Below are 10,964 nucleotides of genomic sequence, written 5' to 3' on the forward strand. Positions count from 1 at the left end.
GTCCGACGGCGCGATATGAAGCCCCATCTGCAGCCGGTGTGACGTCATCACGTGACGTCCACATCATGTCATCTCACTTCAAGGTCAATGGTGGCCACCACCGGGAGGCGACCGACGGCTCGATATGAGGCCCCATCTGCAGCCGGTGTGACGTCATCACGTGACGTCATGTCACGTGACCTACTTGAATGTCAATGGTGGCCACCGTCGGGCGTCGCGCGAAGGCCCGAAACCTACGTTAATATGCTTCGCATAAAAGTCCCGAGAGCCCCGCAGTCCTCCGATTGTTGTCAACCGGACCCCGCTTCCCACGCGTGCGCCAGCGCCCGTGGGCTGGCGCCGATATCTAGCACGGACAGATATCGGCGCCTCGCCAAGGTTCGCTGGCGTCTCCTGCACTGCGCATGCTCATACCGGTTCCGGCGTACGCCAAGAGCGCCGACGCTGAGCGCGTACGCCCAGGAAGTGTCGTTTGGAGTTGGGGCTTTACGCTGTGGCAATCCACTTCTTAGCTTACCCAGAACACAAACACTGGACGAAATTCCAAGACCTGCCTCATGCTGCGCGGAGCGACTCGCGGAAACGAAATAGAGAAGTGAGTGCATGGTATGACTCACAACAACACAAGGCGTCGCCACGCTCCTTCAAAAGCCCCTTCCCCTCCCTCCCGAAACCGGTTGCCCCCGCAACACGTAACAATTGTTCCGTAGAATGCCCAACACTCGTCCCTTCCTTCTTCACGCGCATCCGAGTTCGCCTCTGTGTGTTGCGCATTTCCATAACTGCTGAGGTAGCAAACAAAAAGAAAACGTCCACTTCCAAGAGACCTCTCCCGGCATACGTCATCGGCGCACGTGTCTGTGGTGTGCCGGGCAAATTTTGAGGCTTCACACCGGGAGGGGCACCAGGTGCTACTCATACGCTCGTCATACCAAGGCGTCTCTAATCGGGAGAACAAAGGCGCCGGGAAAATGATCGACACATACAAAAGCAGTTTAGAAGAAAAGGTGCGCGATTTTTCCCACAGGGACTTGTTCCTCTGACGTCATGCTCTTTGACCAGTAGCCATCCTAACATATGTTCCCAGTTTTCGCTCATTTAAGATTCTTAACATGATATTTGTATTGGCTTGGGCAGGACTGTTTAGTTGTTCCTTTTCTTCCCCTTCGACATTTTCTGACCTGGCTTTTGGCGATCAATTTTTTATTCGGTTTTATTGCATTTTGAGCAGGAAGAAGAATCGTAAAAGAAAGCTGTGAGCGATCACGCAACTAATCTCCTACACTGGTAATATACAATAATTTGTTTTGTTTAAAATGATTACTGCACAACTTCAAGAGTACAGATGCAAACGCTCCTCAAAGGAGGCCCTCAAGCCAATGGCATCAACCGATTGACATGACTTAGCGGCTAATCCTGTTAATCCGCGGTGAAGTCTTTTGCACCTTCCAGCCCCCTGCCATGTAACTGTTGGAGGTGCGGTGGGATTAACCACGGCACCATGACAATCGACCGCTGCCAATTGCTGGAGTGTCTGCTTTGTCTGGCATTTGCCACTGAATTCTTGAGCTGTATCCGACTGTATGCAATCACCCGACAGGCAGCGTAGCAATATGCTTCAGCCGCTATACTTACCAGTTATATGTGCCATTTATAAACAGCTTTCTTGCCGAGGCCCATATAAGAGCTCTTTTCCGTAGGACGGAAGTCGACAAAATTAAGTTCACCACTTTCATCGCAACAATTAAACAAAGTTGGTGATATCTCGTGGTATAAGGAAACTTTGGTGACTCAAAAGCTCAGCCTCATTTCTGCAGTGATACCCCACAGAGAGGATCCTGGCTATACGTCATGCATGCATATGAAAGAAGTTTGAATGAAATAGCACCAAAAAGAAGTCGCCTATGGCTGTTTTTTTTTTAATTTACGAATGGTTATAATGCGTGAAATTGTTCATTGACACTAATATATTTTCGAGGTCTCGAAACGAAAACTGTTTATTAAAATCGGTTGACAAAAAAAAAGGTTCTGAACACAGGTTAAAACCCCAAGTCCAAACCCCAGTCACCTTATTCCGACAGCGCTACAAATCACTAATTTGAAAGCATCACAGATGGAAGCGAGAGTTGACCTTCTAACCAGAGGCCATCTGCTTCTAGACATAATTCTGTATTATTCCCGACGACATGTAATAAGCTGAACAGGTACAGAACGTCTCAGAGTGAAGCTCCGTCAAACTTCTGACATCAGCATTAAGAGAATAAACTTAAACACTTCCATCCGACAATACTTTTTGATGCCGGCCGCCCGGCTGCCGCTATGCTCTTCCAAAGTAACAAGAATAGCCGAATTCAAATGAGCTAGCTCTCATAGCCTATTCTACCATGATCACAGACGCAAATAAACTTTTTGAATAATAGCTCAGGGCTGACAATTCGCGAAGTTGCTCCACTACAGCATTACGAACACCCACGAGTACTTTTTGTAGCTACGTTAATTTTCATTATAATAACTTTCTTTCTTTAAAGGGTCCCTGAAACGGTGTCCATGCAGGCAAAGAGAAGTCGAAGTATTGTTAGATATTGAACGATCCATCATCCTACCGCAAAAATTTTTGATCTACCTTGTGTGGAACCAGAGATAATGGCTATTAAAAATGACCACCAGCCTTTTCCCTCTCAACTCGTACACCGGAGCGGACCATAAAAAAATAAAGATTACAGGCCGGGACCATGCTCCGCCCACAAATACGTCATCGACGAGATCGGTTCGTTTACTTCCGGTTGACGCGCTCTTTCGCTCGCTCGCTTTCCCGCTGTCTGCTGTGTTCACCTGTGTCTCGCAACCGTCGCTGCGGCTTCTCTCGTACTATGGACCCCGAGCTGAAGGAACGACTTTTGCGAATGAGTGCCGAAATGGGATTTCAGCCTTAAGGCGGGGACATATGTGCGAAAAGTGTGTGCGATTCGCTGCGGCGCGCCGTTGTGAACGATGTCGTAACGACCGATCGCAGCTCGTCACCTGCGTCCAACCTGCTGGATGTCAACGACGAGCCGCGCGCGGAAAACGCAACGACGGGAAGCGCGGAGAGCGGCAGCGTCATGATGCCGTACAGCACGCTGCTCAGGGCGCTCGGGGCCGAGCCACGCCGGACCGGCCTGCCAGCCTTCATGCCGGCCGCCGGCGACTGAAAAACGCGCTAGTATTGTTTGTTCTCGTCCATAGCAAGCCCTTGGATAGATGCATGTCAAAAATGCATAATTTCTGACGATCGTTGGCCAATACCGAGTTGCTGTTAAAAGTGATGACTGCGATACAAGCAAATTTCATCCCACAGCCGCTTTGGTGCTGCTGCTACTTGGTGCGGTTCGCCTACCGTCTGCTAGCTCCGTTGCTGAAGGCATTGTGGAAATCGAACATATCTTTTATTATGGGACGAGTTCGCAGTAAAGCGATGTGAAGAGTAGGCCTTTTATTATAGCGCAGGCGACTTCCGAAGCGCCGTCAGCTGCGGTTTCAATCAACACCACCTAGTTTCAATGCGAAACCAGATAGGCCTAGCGACGACTAGGGCAGCCTGGGACCAGCGCGCAGTTCGTCGCGCGGCGTTGCCGCAGGCGGTGTCGTTGCCGAAAGATCCACTTTTGCACAGACATATTTTCGTTGCTCGAATCTAGGAAGCATCCTCTCTGGTATCATGGCTGTTTTGCATTTTCTTGTGCGAACGTGATGTACGCCGAGCATGCCGGCCGGCCGGCCAGCCTGGATCCCGTCTGCCGGCGTCATAAAAACGAGCTAAAGTGTGTTTTTGACGTAAATAACAAACCCTGGGATAAGAAATGTGAAAAATGTGTCATTTTTGAGGATCGCTGACCAATACTGAGCTGCTGGTAAAGGTAACAACTGTGATACGAGCAAATTTCTTGCCACAACCGTCTCGCAGCTGCCGCTGGCCCGACGTGGGGTCCGGCTCGCCTGGCGCCCGCTCGCTTCGCTGCTGAAGGAGTCGCGGAAAGTGACCATACTATTATTTTATTGTGAGATGATGCTGTTGACTGCAAAGCGATGTGTAGAGTAAGCCTTTTATTATAGCTCAGGCGACTTCCGAAACGCCGGCCGCTGCAGCTTCGATGCCAGAGGCAATAGGCCTAGCGACGACCACGGCAGCCAGGCAGCAGCAGAGCTCGTCGCCCGGAGCGCCCGCGAGCGGTGCCGTTGCCGAAAGCTCGCAACATAAGCAGGCATGCTTTGTCGCTGCTCGAGAAGTATTTCTGATAACAAGGCGATCTTGCCTTGTGATATTTGTACACCATCCCAAGCAGCGCTCAGGCATTGCTGCACGGCGGCGAAGTGCGACTGCGACACCGGTTGTGAGCGAAGCTTGGGTAGAGTGGCGCAGCGATGCTCACCGCTCCGTGTGTCCCTGCTTGTAGTGGGGCGGCAGTTCGCAAGCGACGATCGGTGCGGCGCGTTGGCCAAGTTTTTAAGGACACGCCGTTCAGAAATCGGGCGCTGAATCCTGACGACGACGACAGCTCGCTCACTTCCATCTTTCGGCAGACAGTGCCGAAGGGCAATATCTTGCCGGTCCCTGGCTTTGCAATCAATGACACAGCACGGCCGATTCATTTCGATTGAGCATGCGACGGAGGTCACGAAAGAAATCAGTAGCGCGGTGACTGAACCGCACCTCGATATTCGATTCGACGGCGACGCCGGCGGAGTTACACAAGCGGTACGAGCAGACGACAACAATGTAAACCGGAAGTGCAGTACTAATTTCTGACACCGAACACACAATAACTACGTAAACATGCATATAAACGGCAACTCTGCTTGCTGAAATGCGAAATGTTTCGGAAAAGAGTAAGAGTGTGAAGTATCTAGAGCTTCTAGTTTGTTAAATGCGTGATTTCACGTTGGCACCGCGAACCAATCATAGCGCAGCACTTGTGACGTAAAGAGTACAAACTGACGTAATGAGTACGGATTCGGGCGGAAGTTCACCGCCGCTGGTCGCCGCGAGGCTCGGGAGAGGTAGTTTTTGAAAATGTATTATAAATTATCTACTCGCCTTTGATGTATTGTACGCGGCATGAACGTTCAGTGGCCTACGCTCTACATAATGCAAGTATTTGTTTGCCAACCTCAGACACCCCTTTCAGGGACCCTTTAAAACTCCGGTTCATATACTAGGTTCGACCTCTCGCATGTGTTCTTTTCTACAAGGCATAAGTTTCCTGACAAAAAGATAATCATCAAAATGGACGGAAATGCATCACTTTCAACCATTTCTGCAGCGTAACTAGCTACCAGGCGCCATCTTTCATATGTTAGGCAATACCAGGCTTCAGACAAAAAGGCCTCGGGAAGCTCCTGGATCAAAGGTATGACAAATCGACACACACCATTTTAAACAGCATCTGTTAGAGCACCCAAAACCGGGGGTCATTTTCGATATCTATCTGTGTTACGGCACTATACAGTTTTAAAGTCTGAAAAATGGGCAGTTATGTTTCTCCTCCGGATCGTCGTCGGAATGGCCGGTTCGCCTATGATCGTACGTGGTTAGCGCTTCTGCGTCCTACTAAGAATTGCAAAGGAAATATGCTTAGGACGCTGTCTGCATGCAGATGCGAACACAATTCTCAGATAACACGTTTACAAACAAATGGAGCCCTCTGCAAAAATCATTAGAAAATCAGAGGTACATACAATGGCACTGCAATAATTACGGAATGGAGAAAACATGACTGCACAGTTTTCATGAAGTTGCACATACATCGTAACATGATCCCGACGAGGGTAAGCAGACATTATAACGCGGCGCTCTTAGTCACACACATATTATAGGTCAGCGCAAAGGAAAACAAAAATTAAACAGTTCAAATAAGACAAAATCAGCACACGCACCCCAGAATGGCTCTGTCCAATCATTTACAGAGTCTATAGCTGTGAACCGTTCATGTTCCCCCGCTCTCACCCACTGCCTCACAGTGTGCTCGAGCAACAGAGCGTTTTTCGCGTATCGCGACCTGGCAGTGGTAGAGTGGGCTAAGGCTGTGGACATAGGCGTTTGTCGCTATCCACCAGGATCGAACACGCCGCCTGGTCGCATAAATTTGACCATTCCGTGTTGCAGCGTGCACAATCCCCGAATTCTTCCTGTTTTCTGTGGTTGCTCATCTGCCTCGGTGAAGCCTCCGACCGTGTGCGCATATGGGCCGCAAGCTTCCACGAAAGGCTCTAAGCGCTCGTTCCTAGAGGGACCCTTAGAATGTGGCATGACTGGCTGAAGCAATTCCTCATCAGCGACTTCTAGGATTCCGGTACACCTGTTGGGCGGACCCGCAAGGAAATCGCAGCGTAGGTCGCGGGTCGCCCCTATCAGCGGCCGAGTAACATCACTTCTCTGAGGGCATGGAGCGAATTCTCTGTCGCCACTGCCGAAATTCCTCTCATCGACCGCATAGCTTATCGCGGCATTACACGGGTCTGATTTTTCCTGATCGAAACAGCCCCGCTTACCCCGCTGTGCTGCAAGCTTCTTCGCCACCGCTGTGAGCGCTCCGCATGGTGTTTGAACACACATGCTGCCTCCATGCAACCCTGTCTGGCATACTGGTGCTTGAGTTGCCAACAAAAGGTCGCTCTGGGCAACCCGGCCGGCCGAGCATTTCATGTCGCGCTCATCAGTGCCATTAGCGTCGCTAATGACATGCTCGGCTGCCTCGCAGGACTCCACTCGCACAGTCTGATCATAGGTCGAATTTTCCGCAGTCACATCCGTGTGGAGCTCACCTCCACCTTGGGAATTAAGAGCTGCTGGTCTGTGTGAACATTATTGGCTGAGTCTTCAACTTGCGGCTCCCCAACGCTAAGGTTAGCGGCACTGTTTGCAGGAACCTGTGCTGCCTCTTGTCTGTTCTCATGATGAACGGACTGAATTCCGTTGCTGCTATCCTCTTTAATCACGGTCTAGATTAGCGTTTTACCAGCTCCTTTCGCGCTAATGAAGCCTGGCTGTGTCTGTGCAGGCTCCGGCAGTACACATGCCGCTCTCCGTGAGCGTTGCTCCTTCTCAATTCTCCTCATCTCCTGCCGTAGGTTCTTCGCCTATCGCTAACTGGCGTTTCAGGTCTGAAATATAAGCGTCACTTCTCTCTTTTGCTCGGGCTCGCTCAGCCTCTGACATTTGGGCTCGTTCATGGCCATCCCAATACCCACATCCAATCCGCCAGCTGACGGCAGCCATTGTGCCTTGGTCAATTCTAACCCTGCGGCTCAAGCACTCCCGAGGCAAGTAAAGTGAGACTGGGGAAACTCACTCTGTTGTCGGGCTGTCGATCATGGCACTTGCTGAGCAGCAGCAGCAGGTTGCGTCCAAAGGCGCAGATGAGTGGCCGAGATCCAGAGTTCCCAACAGGCCCATCACTTGCTCCCGGCAGACGAAGTCGGCAATCACAGGTGCCGCCGAAGTCGCAGCGCTTCGCTCCGTCGGTCTCGCTTCGCTCGCTACTTGGCGATGTCGTGAAGTCTTGACTCAGAGGCCTCTGACAAATATCTCGCCTCAGTTGGACCTTGGTGCCCGGGGCTTGTCACCAATATGTTGCCCCGTCAGCCTTCCGGAAGGTACTGCCTCCAACCGCTCAGCACGAAGCCGCTCAGACGATCCTGGTCACGGCACCAGTTAACTTGAAACACTTATCCTGGTGACGGCACCACTTAATTTTCTCCTCCGGATCGTCGCCGGAATGGCCGGTTCGTCTATGATCGTACGTGGTTAGCAGTTCGAAGGCCACTTCGCGCCTTCGTCCACTCGTCCGGCAGGACGTTGCCGGATTGGGGCAGCCGCTCCAAACTTCTTGAGGAGCAAAACTAGTTTATTCAAGACAAGACCAAAAATAAAGGCAACAGAAGAAAAAGGCGGTTACCAGAAAGGCTGGCTAAAAGCGGCCGATACTGGGACTCGGCGCGCTCCCTCCGCTCTTTGTTTGCAGCGGGTTTGAATACATTCGATAATTGGGCGGAGCTTTATTAAATCTGCTCTCGCCCAATTTCAACCAATAGTGCTGAAATTGCACTGTACATACAAGTGGGCGGAGCCCAGTGCTCGCCAGATCCCGACTCTAGGGGCGCCAGTAAAGCCCACTGCATAGCTAGGCAGTCGGGGGTTTAAGAAGTCGCCTACCTTACTGACCCCTCCCTTAAGAGCTAATCTGGCGCCATAGGCTTCTGCCTTTACAGAAGAGAAAAGCAATTGTTCTGTGAAGCTGCGTTACAAGGGGTGAGCTTTGATGAGCAGATAAAGAACTTTTTACGGGAAGGCCACACCAGCATACATGACCCATGAGTCACCGCGGTGTCTGAGCGCTTGTGGCGCTCGGCTGCTGACCCGGAAGACGTGGGATCGATCACGGCAGCGGCGGCCGAATTTCGATGGAGAGAAATTCTAGGGCTCGTGTGCTGTGCTATGTCAGTGCACGTTAAAGAACCCCAGGTGGTGGGAATTTCAGGAGCCCTTCACTACGTCGTCCCTCAGCCCGAGTCGTTTAGGACGTCCGATTCCCATAAACTGTTCAGCCTATTTTGGCTATGCCAATGACCTTAGTCATTACGATAGTTTCACCTTATTTTGAAACGTGACATTGACACTAAAATAGAACCCAAAGCATGCGGTATTAGAAAAGTCGCGTGACAGACTACGTCATCAATCATGCCGCAATATGCGAATGGTCACGCCCTTCCCTGTATAATAGAAGTTGCCAAGCGTCAAAAACTAAAAAACCCAGTTCAACATCAATTTTATAAACTGAATGAGAGAACAAGGTCTAGGGCTCAGCTTTGATTCTATCGTTTCAATCACACAAAAGGAGAATCACAATGAATCTCATATTCGAGCATGTGACCCCAGCGAATATGACCATAGACGAACTAAAAACTGTAGCCAACAACTTCCTGAAACATGACGGTGTTCCCCAAAATCGGCGCGAATCAAGAAGCACGCAAAATACTGAATAAATTGGTAAGGAATGCAAAAATTGAGTAATTATTAGGAATCAGGAGTCACATATAGCAACCGCAAGCAAATAGTTATGCCTACAGGTAAGAAAGAATCTAATCATAGTAGAAGCAAGAACACAGCTCTATCGGTAGGCCATTTGGTTTTCTGCAGCTGATAAATTTTAGTAGATTTTCTTGCAAAAAACGTGCGCGTAAAAATCGAGTAAATGTGTTGTTTTTGATGCGAGTTAGAAGACGCACGCAGACGCTTCTCAATGCTAGCAACCCACACAACTATTGAATGGTTATGTTCAGCTGTGGGGGCCATTGTGTGCTTCTTGAGTAAGGACCTGCCACTAAGAATGTAGTCTAGCTTGTTTTCGCGACCAAGAAAATTTAAATTTCATCTGGGTCAGCAGGAAATGCCAATTGTTTATTGAGACTACCGGGCGTCTTCATTTTTAATTCTGTAATTGCCGTACAATCTTCAGCTACTGCTTGCGGGATTTCAAGTCCTGGTTCTAACTGATGATACTGTTCTCATGCCCTTTTATTTCTTATCTCTTTCATCACCTTGCATACGCACAACACTGTTCGCACATGAACTAAAACAGAACTCTGAAGGAAGAATTCGTAAGAAAATTCAATTCCAGTGTGACCTTCATATGAAATTCCACAGGGCGCGATACCACTGCTGGCAGAAAGCGGCGGCATCCTCAGTTGTTGCTGCACCTGAACTAATCGCTACGCCATATCTGTGACCGGTGGCCAGCTCATCATTCGGAGCTTCACGTAACTGAACTTCTTCAATCGGGGCATGATTGTGCTAATAATGTGATGCAAGACACAACAGTGGCGTAACAAGGTGTAAATCGCACATGCTATATTATCTCAGCGCGCGCATCGATATCCAGTGTTATGGCCGGGGAAAATATTGTGTTTTTCTTTTCCAAATCAACGTATTAAACATGCTTCCTCGGACAAATGCTAAAGAATCAAAGTTCATATAAGTCGAGCACAAGAGATATTCAAAAATCAAGGTGCAGTACAACAACTGTTTCTTAAAGCAGAAAGACTTCACTGATTAGCCCGCTCTGCTGTCTTGTTCTATGAACCAACACGCACTACAGAAGAGCTGCTTCCTAATGTGGACCGAACCAGGATGCCTGCATTTTTGGTGCGATGTAATCAGGCCCCGTTTCTGATAATATGACGATACGGACATATAACGGTTTCAGTTTGTTTTCTGAACCTCGAGTAATAAGGACAAAATGCAACGGTTGATTCGCAAGAGAGTAAAAAAGAGTCCAACAGGACAACCTAGAGACCAAGGCGGCTTCAAAGAGTGAGAAAAATATATAATAAAATGACCAATTCCAACTGCTTCCATCACAAGAAACAGAAGATGTGGAGATACGTGTTACACCTTCTTTGTATCTTGTCACATGGCTAAGACATCTCTTAAAGGTGCACTGAAGAGGAATCTGAACTTGTCTTTTTGCCGCGTGAACTCGATGTACACGTTCCGACCTTTCTTAGAAACTGCGATTTACTGCCCTGTGTGGCCGATTTCCCCAATTAAATCGAATTAACGTCCGGCTCCCGCTTTTGTTTTTGAATTCTGCCTCGTACGATGGGCGGAGTCGACCAACGCGTGGAGCGCCTTTCACCCAGTCTCGTGGCGGCTTGCCGCTCTGCCATCGGCGGAGTAATACGTAGTAGTCCGTAGTAGCAAATAGTCCGCGCGTATGTTTATTTCTTCGGACTTATTTTGCGGCTATATTATCTGCGAATGAAACTATTCATGGAAACCTAAAAAACGAAATAAAGCGAAAGCAAAGCCTCCACGGGGCTGAGTGAAAGGCGCTCCACGCGTTGGTCGACTCCGCCCACCGTACGAGGCAGAATTAAAAAAAAAGGCGGGAGCCGGACGTTAATTCGTTTTAATTAGGGAAATCGGC

This window comes from Amblyomma mixtum, chromosome 2 (assembly GCF_055824585.1).
Source record: "Amblyomma mixtum isolate Tamu chromosome 2, ASM5582458v1, whole genome shotgun sequence".
In the NCBI taxonomy this organism is placed as follows: Eukaryota; Metazoa; Arthropoda; class Arachnida; order Ixodida; family Ixodidae; genus Amblyomma; species Amblyomma mixtum.